Source organism: Chiloscyllium plagiosum, unplaced genomic scaffold (assembly GCF_037043375.1).
Source record: "Chiloscyllium plagiosum isolate Xiang-an unplaced genomic scaffold, Cpla_swu_hap1 HiC_scaffold_37, whole genome shotgun sequence".
Lineage (NCBI taxonomy): Eukaryota > Metazoa > Chordata > Chondrichthyes > Orectolobiformes > Hemiscylliidae > Chiloscyllium > Chiloscyllium plagiosum.
The window spans coordinates 669370-682077 of NW_028270175.1; the positions used below are offsets into that span (position 1 = coordinate 669370).

Below are 12708 nucleotides of genomic sequence, written 5' to 3' on the forward strand. Positions count from 1 at the left end.
ATAAAGGTCTTTACAATTTTATGAAACTCACAGGGCTCCAAAAGCTAGTGCTTCCAAATAAACCTGTTGGACTATAACCTGGTGTTGTGTGATTCTTAACTTTGTCCACCCCAGTTCAACACTGGCTCCTCTACATCAAAAATTCCATATGGCATCCCTTTCACTGGACTAATTCTACTCAATTTATATTAACTTGTGTTTCTATTTCTCCCTCCCTCAGGTATATTTGGTTTCCCTTTAAATAACTCTCTGTTTGCCTTTCAACCACCCCACTGTGGTAGTGAGTTCTACCTTCTCACAACTCTCTGGGCGAAAACATGGTCTCCCAAGTTGCCTATTGGATTTAGCATTATCTTGTGTTGAGGATGCTTGGATTACAATTTCCCCAAAAGTGGAAACATCTTCTGTATGTTTACTTTATTAAATATCTTAATGATTTTGAATATCTTTCCAAAAGAGAAGAGTCTCACCATGTTCAGGTTTTCCTGATGAGTGCATCCTCTAAATTCTGTAATTCTCTTTGCAAAGCAGTTTTACAGTTTCACTTGTCCTTTGATTTTTTTTTGTATTGTAGGCAGCAATGAACCCAATTGCTTTGGTAGCATTATTTATCATTTTGTTAGCCTGAATAGCTGCTTCTAATGATACATTTACTGATCCATTTTGATATGGCACTTCTGAATGCCATGTCATTTTGTAATTGAACAAAGTGGTCCTCACATAGATCTATGCAGAACAACATTTCCCAAGATGATGGGATGGTAATAATGAGGTAAATAATGACAGATTATTTCACTTGGTACTGGGACAGGAACAAGAGAGCAGAAATAGACAATAGAATCAAGAGTAGTAAAAAAAGAGTGATTTAGAAAAAGGTCTTTCCAAAGATTGGCTTGAATGTTAAAGCATTGTTGATACGTGATCTACAAGTTAATTTAAACAGATTGAGATAAAGTTTTGAGAAAAGAAATATCAAAGTGTTTGATGAACAAAATGGTACCAACTGGTTGGACTGGGTTTGTTTCTGCATTAATTGTTTTGTTTGAATGATGATTCTATAATTTTATGTGGCAGTATATTTCAGGAAGAATCTCATCACATTCAGACTGCCCATAAAATATCCCATTTCTTTATCAGGCATTTTTTATTATCATACATCAAAATATTGTACCTAGTATGTATTAGCTCTCCATTCCTCAATTTCCTTGGTGTCAAGTAATTTTCCCCTATTTGCCATCATAATTGGAAATTGAGTCCTGGGAGGAAAATAAAACCAAATGAATGTTTCCACCCTGATGCATACATTTTTGTTGGTACGCTAGGAGAAAGTGAGGTCTGCAGATGCTGGAGCTCAGAGTAAAGAGTGCGGTGTTGGAAAAGCACAGCAGGCCAGACAGCATCCGAGGAATAGGAGAATTGACGTTTCAGGCGTAAGCCCTTCATCAGGAAATCTGTTGCTTCTCAGTGTGGTTTCAACCCTTACTTCCACAATCCACGTTATACTTAAAAAGTCAGCATATAAAATAATAATAAGCATATAAAATAATAATACAGCATATAAAATAATAATAATAAAATAATAATAATAATAATAATTCCCTGTTACGTTAAACTCCCCCCATTGTCACTCTTCATCTTGATGATGAATACCTAAATATGGACATTGCAGATATTAACTGTTCTTATATTGTGTTCTTATAACTGGAAATTCACTAAAATCTTTAATTTTCATGCATTTTATACAAATTGAATATAAGCAATTATTCCTCAAGATATATGTTTAGTCAAGATTTAAAATATACGTGTTATCCTCAAAAATGTTGGCAGTATTAAATAATATCTGCTGTTGTTTGTTTTATTTTCAGCAAAAGTATGAACATCTTACTAGTGTCTGTGGAAGACAGAATTGTCAGTGTGCTGCAGCCTTGATGCCACCATGTTGTTTGTTGACTTTTAAAGTGTTCAGTGATCTGACTTATTAAAGTGCTGACAAACAAGGGTACAACAAGAAATACTGACTGCAACATCTCTGTTGCCTGTTCTAACTATTTTTTCAATTACAGACACTCTTTCACTGTTTGGTCAGTCACTTGTGTCATTTTCTTGCTGAAGCATGAAGTCAAATATATTGTTCTGATTATCATTAAATTAAATAATTGTCCAAACACTGACTTTTGTTTCATTTACAGGAAATGAAAATCATTAGATTTTGTTTCAATAAATAACAGGTGAATTGTAATACAAGTTTCAAAGTTTAGCAGGATCTCTAAATCCCAGAGAATTGAGAAGGTAGGCAGTTGGGGAAACCCAACAGGTGAGTGCCCAACATTCGGAATCTCAACAGTGAGATAAACTCTAGCCATTAAATTCTCCCATTGAAGAAATGAGTCAGCTTTTTCAACGGCATGTGCTGGGAAGCCTAACTACAAACATTTATATCTCATTAAAAGCAAATCTCACAGGAATTAAGCGTTTGCTACCAATTAAATCCTATCAAATTGAGCAACATGTGTCTTCAGATATCTGACTGTGTGTGAAAGGTGTCTCTGGAAAATTTGACTTCTTCCAGAACTTCAGTATAATTACTTGCTGCTTTGTCCTGATGCAATATGGCTCTAAATCAAAGTACAATTTCATTGAGGTGTAATGTCTCCGAAAGGAGTGGAAGTGCTAAAGGGTAGGGAGTTGCAGGGATACATGTCAGTATGACACATGGTTATCATGAAGACAAATATATTCAACTCCACTACTGTCACCCAATGAGATAACCCCCTTTCTCTTTCACCCACGTGCCTTTTCATTCCTGTCATCTTCATTATGTTTGAATCTTTCCCTGTTTTCCGAAAGCTAATCCATGTTAATGTTGACTTCCTCTTCAACCTGAACCACAACCACCAAGGTCTCAAAGTCTTTGCTGAACGTGCTTCACCTATTCTTGAGTCCACCTGCACCTGTTCCCAGGATGGAGAGACTGTCCTTTGAAGAGAGATTGGACAAACTGGGTCTGTATTCTCTCAAGCTTCAAATAATGAAAGGTGATATCATTAAAAATTATAAAATAGTTAAAGTGATAGACAAAGTAGATGAAGATAAGATTTCTCTCTCAGTTGGAGTCTAGAACCAGATGGCAAAATCATAAAAAGGGAGATGCTATTTAGGATCGAGGTGAGGAAAGCATTATGAACCTTTGGAACTCTACCACACAGCACTGTGAAGCTTCACTTTTCAGTACATTTAGCTACAGATTGATAGATTTCTGAGTACATGACAGAAGTGGTCATGGGAATAGAGAGGATAAAAGGTAATGAAGTATTTAATCATTCATTATTGTATTGAAGGGTAAGGCAGGCTCAATGGGCTGAATAGTCTATTCCTGGTTCTACGTTCCTGTGTACCTCACTTTCTGTTATCTCCCTTTGCAACAATACAATCCCTGCTCATGACCCTGCATCTCCCACTCCAACATATCCAGCTCCTTCCATGAAGGATCATACTCTATCATTTCCTCCACCTCTAGAAAGATCCACAGTGACAAACATGTTCCCCCTCTCCCCTCCCTTGTCACCTGTACCCTCCGTGGCACCTTGGTCTACTCCTGCATAACTCCTAACACCTCTTCACCTCCCCTCCTCTGACGCCTTCCTATGAAATCACAAAAGGTGCAACATTTATCTTTTCACATCTTCCCTCCTCACTGTCTGACACTCAAACTCATCTTCCAGGTGAAGCAGCATTTTTCCAGTACTTCGCTCAATGTAGTTTACTATACTCACTCTTCACAGAGTGGTCCACTCTATATTGGTGAGGCCAAGCACAGATTGGATGACCACTTGTGGAACACCTCTGCTGTAATTATAAGACTGACTCCAAACCTTCCAGCCACTTCCCATTTCATTACACCATCTTGCTCTCAGACATACTAACACTTATATCCAGGCCTGCTGCACTGTCCCGCTGAAGCTCACCAAAAGATGGATGAATACAGAACTCATCATTGAGTTCAAGAATTTCAGACCAGGAACACTGTCCTCCATTTTGATTACATCCTTCCCATCATATCCCCTCCCATCTCCCACTATCTTGTTTGCCGGGGTTTGCTTTCCATAGAGCTGACCTAACTTCTGCTATTAGCACCTACCAATAACACCTCTATCTCTCCTCTACCACCATTAGCACTTCCTTTGCTTTTTCCTCTGGCCATCTTCACCATCTGCTTCACTCACTCCTCCTCTTCTTTGTCAACATTATGAAAACCATCATTCTTCACCCTCTCCTTCATTTTCAAACAAGAATCATATCAGAGTTGCAACGTTAATTTTGCAACTCACTCCACAGATGCTGCCAGATCAGTTGAGTTGCTCCACCACTTTCAATTTTTATTTTACTCTCCCCACAAACCCCCATAACAGTCACCATTCTCTCATTGCACACTGGACAGATGGATCTCCAAACAAGAACTTTCTACAGTATTGGTCATACCATGTATAGTCGTCCCTCTACCCGGCCATCAGCCCAAATTATCCAGAACTGTAAAGAATCATACTATGACGTCTAGCCTTTCACCCATGCCCTGACCCCAAACAGGGAGAAGAACTTACTGCCGGCCCTGCACAATAAGACTTGTACTTATGTGAAAATTCAAAAATGTGTTGTGTGCTAAAATCCCTGTGATTGCCAGAAAACCCATCACCAGGGGAAGAGACAGACATCCATTTTGTGGGCTGCTTCCACACTGACACTCCAGTTTGGACTATTCTGCCCTTTGATCTATTTATTTCAATGATTAATTACTCAGGGCAGTAACTCAGCAATATTAAATACATCAGTTTCCTAATAGATCGGTAATACAATAACGCGTGGTAAAATCTAATGTAAACGTGACAGGTATTCCTGCAGTGCACCGGGGCCAATTTTATTCTGTGTGTATTTTACTTTTGATCTGGATTCTTTTTGACCAGAAACAGCATTAAAATAGTTTAAATCCAAAAGATAGAAACAATAGGGGATGAATTCACAATTTCCATTTATTGTTATGGGCTTCACAGGGTGTTGGTTGCTAAGGAAAGTTCAATGAGGCCATCAAAACTGCAGATTGTTAAATTGATCAGAGCTATCACATTCAATCACAGAGCTGCTCGCCATTGTCAAAGATTGGCAACACATTCAAAATTAATATGAGATGTGCAACCCTTTGTGGATTGCTATTGATCTAATGTAATTATAGAAGATGCAGTCATTTATTGCCTTTTGTTTCAGAATAATGTCAGAGTTTGGTATTATACCTCTTTTTATGAGCTAGTTTAAAGCTTTCTAAGGGATCTTAAGACAATTACACAACACCATTATATAGTAAATCCATAGACTTTTACATTGGAAGTCTGGCAATTCATTCAGCAATGTTATCAGACAAACATACAAATTCAGAGCTGGAGTAGGCCATTCAGCCCCTTGAGCCTGTTCTGCTGTTCAATAAATCTGAAAACTCCACATTCCCACTTACCCGATGACCTTTCACCCTCTCGCTTATCAAAAATCTATCTGCCCCCACCTTAAAAATATTTACAGACTCTGCACCCACAAACTTCTGAGGGAGACAGTATTAAAGATGTAAAAGCCTCTGTATGAAAAATAATCACCTTATTTCTGTTTTAAATGTGTATCACTGATTTTAAATAGTGACCCCTAGTTCTAAATATTCCCACAACAGCAAGCATCTTCTTCACATTCATCTGGTCAACCCTCTCAGGTTCCTCTATCTTTCCTTCAGTCAGCTTTCTTTCACTGGAATGTTAGAGGCTGGGGGGGGGGTGACCTTCTTGAGGTTTATAAAATCATGAGGGGCGTTGATTGGGTAAATAGACAAGGTTTTTTTTCCCTGGAGTGGGGAAGTTTAGAACTAGAGGGTGTAGGTTTAGGGTAAGAGGGGAAAGATTTAAAAGGGACCTAAGGGGCAACTTTTTCACACAGAGGGTGGTGCAAATATGGAATGAGCTGCCGGAGGAAGTGGTGGAGGCTGGTACAATTACAGCATTTAAAAGGCATCTGGATGGGTATATGAATATGAAGGGTTTAGAGGGATATGGGCCAAGTACTGACAAATGGGACTAGATTAGGTTAGGATATCTGGTCGGCATGGGCTAGTCAGACCGAAGGGTCTGTTTCTGTGCTGTACATCTCTATGACTGAGATGTCCCCCACCCATCCCAGTTATTAATCCAGTAAACCTTCTCTGAAATGTTTCCAATGTGTTTACATCTTTCTCCAAATAAGTAGAGCAATATATCTGAAAAAAAACTCTCTACTTCTGTGTTTAATTCCCCTTGTGACAAATGACTACATTCTATTAGCTTTCCTGATTCCTTGGTATTACCTGCAGACTAACCTTCTGCAATTTATGGGGTTCAGATAGTGTGGTGCTGGAAAGCGTAGCCAGTCAGGCAGCATCCGAGGAGCAGGAGAGTCAATGTTTTGAGCATAAACTCTTCTTCAGGATTGGGAGGGGTGAGGTTGCCAATCTACTGTGTCTGTTATTCTTCATGTGTTCTCCTCCACATTGGGGAGGCAGGACATCAGCTTGTGGAAAATTTCAGAAAACATCTCTGGGGCACACCACCCTGTGGCCAACCATTTCAACTCCCCCCTCCACCGCCCCCCCACCCACCTCACTCCGCCAAGAACATGCAAGTCCTGGGCCATCTCCACCACCAAATCCTAGCTACCTGATACCTGAAGGATGAATGCCTCATCTTCTGCCTTGGGACCCTCCAACCACTCAGAATCAAGGTCTATTTCACCAGTTTCCTCATTTCCCCTCCCCCCACCTTATCACAGATCCAACTCTCCAACTCAGCACCATCCCCTTGAACTGTCCTACCTGTCCATCTTCCTTCCCACTTATCCCCTCCACCCTCTGCTCAGACCTATCGCCATCACCCCCTCACCTTCATCTATCTATCGCATTCCTAGCTACCTTTGCCATAGCCCCACACCCCTTCCATTTATTTCTCAGCCCCCTTGGCCCCCACCACATTCCTGATGAAGAACTTGTGCTCGAAATGTTGACTTTCCTGCTCCTCGGATGCTGCCTGACCTGCTGTGCTTTTCCAGTGCCACACATTTTGATTCTGATCCCCAACATCTGCAGTCCTCACTTTTTCCTTCTGCAAATTATGCACAAGAACAACCAGATGTGTCTCCATCTCAGAGTCTGCGATCTATCACCAGTTAGATAACTTCAACATCTTCCATTAAAATGGACAAATTCTCACATTTTCCCACGTACCAGATCTTTGCTCACTCATTTAACCTATTTACACCCCTTTACACTTTTCTGATGTTCACTTCACAGTTAAGTTCCTATCTTTCAACTGTCTTTGGATTCACATATCGAAATCTAATTAAATCAAATATTGATAGCCAATCCCACACTATTTTGCTGAAGATGTGAGCTGAATTCTTGAACATTGTGGTCCAAGTACAAGGCGTTCACGATGAGATAAAATTACACTGGTGAAACAACTATATGTTTGCAATTTAAGGTGGTGTATGACTTGCACGACAGCTTGTGTTCTTGTGTATCTGATGCCCCTACCAGTCTCGGTGGTAGGTGTGATGTTGCTCTATTTCCTATACTGATTCTTGCATGATTACACTGCACATTTTTTGAATCCTTTCAAGTTTATTAATATGTCTCGCTCTGTAAGGATTCTATATACAGCTTGCTTACTCCAGCATTCAACAAACAAAAGTTTGGTAACATATAAATTTCACTTCATACCTCAGCCATGCCCTCTGCCTCGATTCATAAATCCCCTCATTGGTCTGCCTGAGACTCTACTTTCAAGGAGCTATGAACCTGCACTCCAAAGTCTCTTTGTTCAGCAACACTCCCTAGGATCTTACCATTAAGTGTATAGTACTGTTAAGATTTGCTTTTCCAAAATGCAACATCATGCATTTATGTAAATTAAATTCCACCTGCCACTCCTCAGCATTGGCCCATCTGATCAAGATCCCGTTGTACTCTGAGGTAACCTTCTTTGTTGTTCACAACACCTTCAATTTTGGTGTAATCGCACTAATTATACATCTTATGTTCACGTCCGAATCATTTATATAAATGGGAAGGCAGTGAAACTTTCCCAGCCTGATTCCTGGATGGGAGGAATGATATATGAGGAGAGATTAATTTGCTAGACTTTAGTAAAATGGGGGTAGGGGAGGGAAATCTCATTGAAATCTATAACTTCTAAAAGGACCAGACAGTGCAGAAGCAGGAGGAATCTTCCTTGGTTTACAGATATAGGGTAAACCATTTACAATTGAGCTGAAGATAAATTCCTTTACCCTAGAGAGTGATGAAGATGTGGAATTCACTGCCACAAACAATTGAGGCCAAAACACTGTACATTTTTAAGGAGTAGGATATGGCTCTTGAAGGCTAAAGAGATCAAAGGGTATGGGGGAGAAAGCAGAAACAGGAGACTGAGTTGGATGATCAGCCACGATCCTGTTGAATGGTCAAGCAGGGTCGAAGGTCCTGCCCCTGTTTTCCATATTTCTAAGTCAGTAGTGTGATAGAAACCCCAACCCCCCCCCCCCCCCCCCCCTCCCCACCCCAGCTACATGGATGCGTTCATCTCCAACAACACTCAAATTGAATATAGAATGTTCAGAGGGAGGTGAAAAAGAAAATAAGAAAATCAAAGAGAAGCAATTCCCATAATCACTTCCTATAGGCAAATGATTAATCATAAAGAAATACTTGCCTGTATATTTTTTTATGGCTGCCTAACATCTTAAAGCATTTTGCAGTCAATGAAGTGTCTAGTTAAAGTGTTGTCATTGTTATATTGTGGGAAATACAGCCATAATCTGACTAATATGTGACTTGTACAGCATAGATGGTGGACAGGGATTGGGGAGTCAGGAGGGAAGATACTCATGGCAGGACTCCTAGCCTCTGACCTGTTCTTCTAGCCATTGTGTTTATATGTCTAGTGAGAGAGATGGATTTGACTGAGACAAGGTGGGGGGGAGGGGAAATGAGGAAACTGGTGAAATCCGAGTTCATCCCTTGTGGTTGGAGGGTTCCTAGGTGGAAGATGAGGCGCTCTTCCTCCATATGTCTAGTCCAGTTCAGCTCATCTACTGTGCCCATTGCTCTCGATGTGGTCTCCTCTACATTGGGAAGACAGGACGCCAACTTGTGGAATGTTTCAGGGAACATCTCTGGGACACACTCACCAAACATTCCCACCCCCCTTGTGGTCAAGCACTTCAACTGCCCCTCCCACCCCGCCAAGGACATGTAAGTCCTGGGCCTCCTCCACCGCCAAATCCAAGCCACTGGATGCCTGTAGGAAGAATGTCCTATTTTCCTCCTTGGGACTCTCCAACCACACAGTATCAACGTCAATTTCACTCAGTTCCTTATCTCTCCTACCCCCCTCCTCATCCCAAATCCAACCCTCCAACTCGGCACCACCATCTTGAATTGTCCTACCTGTCCATCTTCCTACCCACCTATCAACTCCACCCTCCCCTCTGACCTATCACCATCAACCCCACTTTCACCCACCTATTGCCATCCCAGCTACCTTCCCCCCAGCCCTGTCCCACCTTCCTATTTATCTCTCAGCCTCCATCTTCACCCTGCCCCCCACATGCCTGATGAAGGGTTTATGCCTGAGACATCAAATCTCCATCTCCTCGGATGCTGCCTGACCTGCTGTGCTTTTCCAGCACCACACTTTTTGACTCTGATCTCCAGCATCTGCAGTCCTCACTTTCTCCTGATCTAGTTCCGCTTCTGATCAAATGTAATTCCCATGAAGTGGATGGAGGAGTGTTCAGCAATGACAATATCATTGAATATCAAGGGATGATGATTCGATTCTCTCTTGCTGGAAATGGCCATTATGGTATGGTGTGAATGTTATTTGCCACTTATCAGCCCAAGCCTGGATATTGTCCATTTCTTGCTGCTTTTGGGCATGGACTGCTTCAGTATCTGAGAAATCATGAATAGTGCTGAACATCATCAGTGAACATTCCCACATCCAGCTTTATGATGGAGGGAAGGTTATTGATGAAGCAGCTGAAGATGGTTGGGTCGAGGACACTACCCTGAGGAACTCCTGCAGAGTGTCCTGGAGCTGACCTGATTGACCTCCAACAATCACAACCATCTTCCCATGTGCTAGGTGTGATTTAATTTGATCTAATTTCAATCATTTAGGTTTATGTGTTTGTATTTTGAACTATTCAATGACAGGAGCAGTACAGATGAGCCAGATCATCCCTCAGGTCCTTCACAAAGTGCTGTTGATGGAACCTCAGCATGAAACTCTGATTGATCGGTTCTCTGAGCACCAAGCTGCCAACTGAATCCTGATTGCTCCTCTCCTGCCCATCTTCATCATCTTCACCAAAGGCTGGAAGTCAGCAGAGAAGGGCAGTCCCATTCTGACAAGAGTGCTAGTGATTCTGATGCCACTAAACTAAATGCAATCTACAATATCATTGGAAATATTAACAGATCAATTGTTTCATGCAGTGATGGAATTTTGAAGAACTGAATAGAAAATAAGAAATGAGAATTCCTCAATTTGAATTTCAGTTACCTCTGCAATTTCAAGAAGGAATTGGATATGGTTCTTTAGGCTAAAGAGATCGAAGGATACAGAGGGAAAACAGGAACTGGCTATGGGGTTGGTTGATCAGACAGGAACACAATGCTCCTGATGAAGGGTTTTTGCCCGAAACGTCGACTCTCCTGCTCCTCGGATGCTGCCTGATCTGCTGTGCATTTCCAGCACCACTCTAATCTAGAATCTGGTTTCCAGCATCTGCAGTCCTTGTTTTTGTCACAATGCTCCAAGGGTTGGATGCTCTTCCCCTGCTCCTACTGTATTTATGATGTTCTGGGAGTATAGAATATAGAATTGACACTGGCACCTCCGCTGAACTGTTGTTCTGCCCTTTCTTTAAATGATTCCAGAATCGTTTTTCAAAATTGATTGGGGAGTTTTTGTAATGTCCAAGAAATAAAATCATTCTGCAGACCAGTTCCAACTGGGGATGATCTACTCGGTTATTTCATTTTCTGGATTAGTGGTGCTGGAAGAGCACAGCAGTTCAGGCAGCATCCGAGGATCAGCAAAATCGACGTTTTGGGCAAAAGCCCTTCATCAGGAATAAAGGCAGAGAGCCTAAAGTGTGGAGAGATAAGTGAGAGGAGGGTGGGGGTGGGGAGAAAGTAGCATAGAGTACAATAGGTGAGTGGGGGAGGGGATGAAGGTGATAGGTCAGGGAGGAGAGGGTGGAGTGGATAGGTGGAAAAGAAGATAGGCAGGTAGGACAAGTCATGGGGACAGTGCTGAGCTGGAAGTTTGGAACTAGGGTGAGGTGGGAGAAGGGGAAATGAGGAAACTGTTGAAGTCCACATTGATGCCCTGGGGTTGAAGTGTTCCGAGGCAGAAGATGAGGCGTTCTTCCTCCAGGCGTCTGGTGGTGAGGGAGCGGCAGTGAAGGAGGCCCAGGACCTCCATGTCCTTGGCAGAGTGGGAGGGGGAGTTGAAATGTTGGGCCACGGGGCGGTGGGGTTGATTGGTGCGGGTGTCCCAGAGATGTTCCCTAAAGCGCTCTGCTCGGAGGTGTCCAGTCTCCTCAATGTGGAGAAGACCGCATCGGGAGCAACGGATACAATAAATGATATTGGTGGATGTGCAGGTAAAACTTTGATGGATGTGGAAGGCTCCTTTAGGGCCTGTGGCATCTTGCTGTCTTCAAATTGTTTACCATGAACCGAGCGACTGCCGATCCAATGTGGTTCATTGGCAGGAAAGCAGCTGCAGATATTGAGAGCTGTGAATCGGGCCGTGTGGAAAATAGATCGATGTAGCCTCTGTATTGTTGCTGGGGTTGGAATGTAGTGGGCCGGGAGCAGATCAATAGGATCGAGCCCCGAGGGATCTACCTCAGTGTGAGCCGCTGACAGCAACACATGGGGCCCTACAGTTTGTTTATATCAAATTTTCACAATTTACCGACTCGTACATAATCCATCAAAAGTTCGTCAAAGGCAGAACCTTATTTTGCATTTCTCGGTGTAATTGCAACTCTGAGTAATTTATGTTAATTTGATGGTTAATGTAATAGCTTTTGCCTATCAATGTTTCATGAGTGTACCAAGATCAAATGAAATTGTGTGCAATGCATTTTGATCCTAACGATTTTAGACGGAGACCCAGTAAACAGGTTTCTGTATAGACTGCATTGACTGTAGCAAGACGCGCCAATGTAAAGTTCATCTTCCGCTAACGCGACTAAGGTGTTTCACATCATTTCAACCGGAAAACAGAGAGAAACCAATCGCCAAGAAACCTTATGAAATCAGAACCTGTATGAAGACAGAGCAATTGATAGAAATCGTAAATAAAGATTTGTTTAAATATTCAGGTGTAATCCCGGTTTGGCTGTGATTTCCTTGCAATTTTACACACATGGTTTTCAAAATGAAAATCACTCTATTTACATCAGAAGGAGTTCATTAATCTTGTGATAAAAGGCAGTTTATCTCTGCAAGCTCCCTCCATAAGAAAAAATCTATCTCTTGGCAGACCACATCCCTTTGCAGACCTTCACATGGATCGAAATTATTTGGAGAGGAGCAGTTGAGGACTCTGGGTCAGTGTACTCAATCCA

General features: G+C 41.9%; 1 long non-coding RNA gene across 1 annotated transcript in view; it reads left to right on the plus strand.

Annotated features, from left to right (window-relative positions):
* LOC122540487 (uncharacterized) overlaps positions 1–2148 on the plus strand; it is a 127130-nt gene extending 124982 nt beyond the window's left edge. The window contains exon 3 of the long non-coding RNA XR_006309321.2: positions 1866–2148. This is a non-coding gene — a long non-coding RNA (uncharacterized LOC122540487). The remainder of the gene's footprint in view (positions 1–1865) is intronic.
* The last annotated feature ends 10560 nt before the right edge of the window (positions 2149–12708 follow it).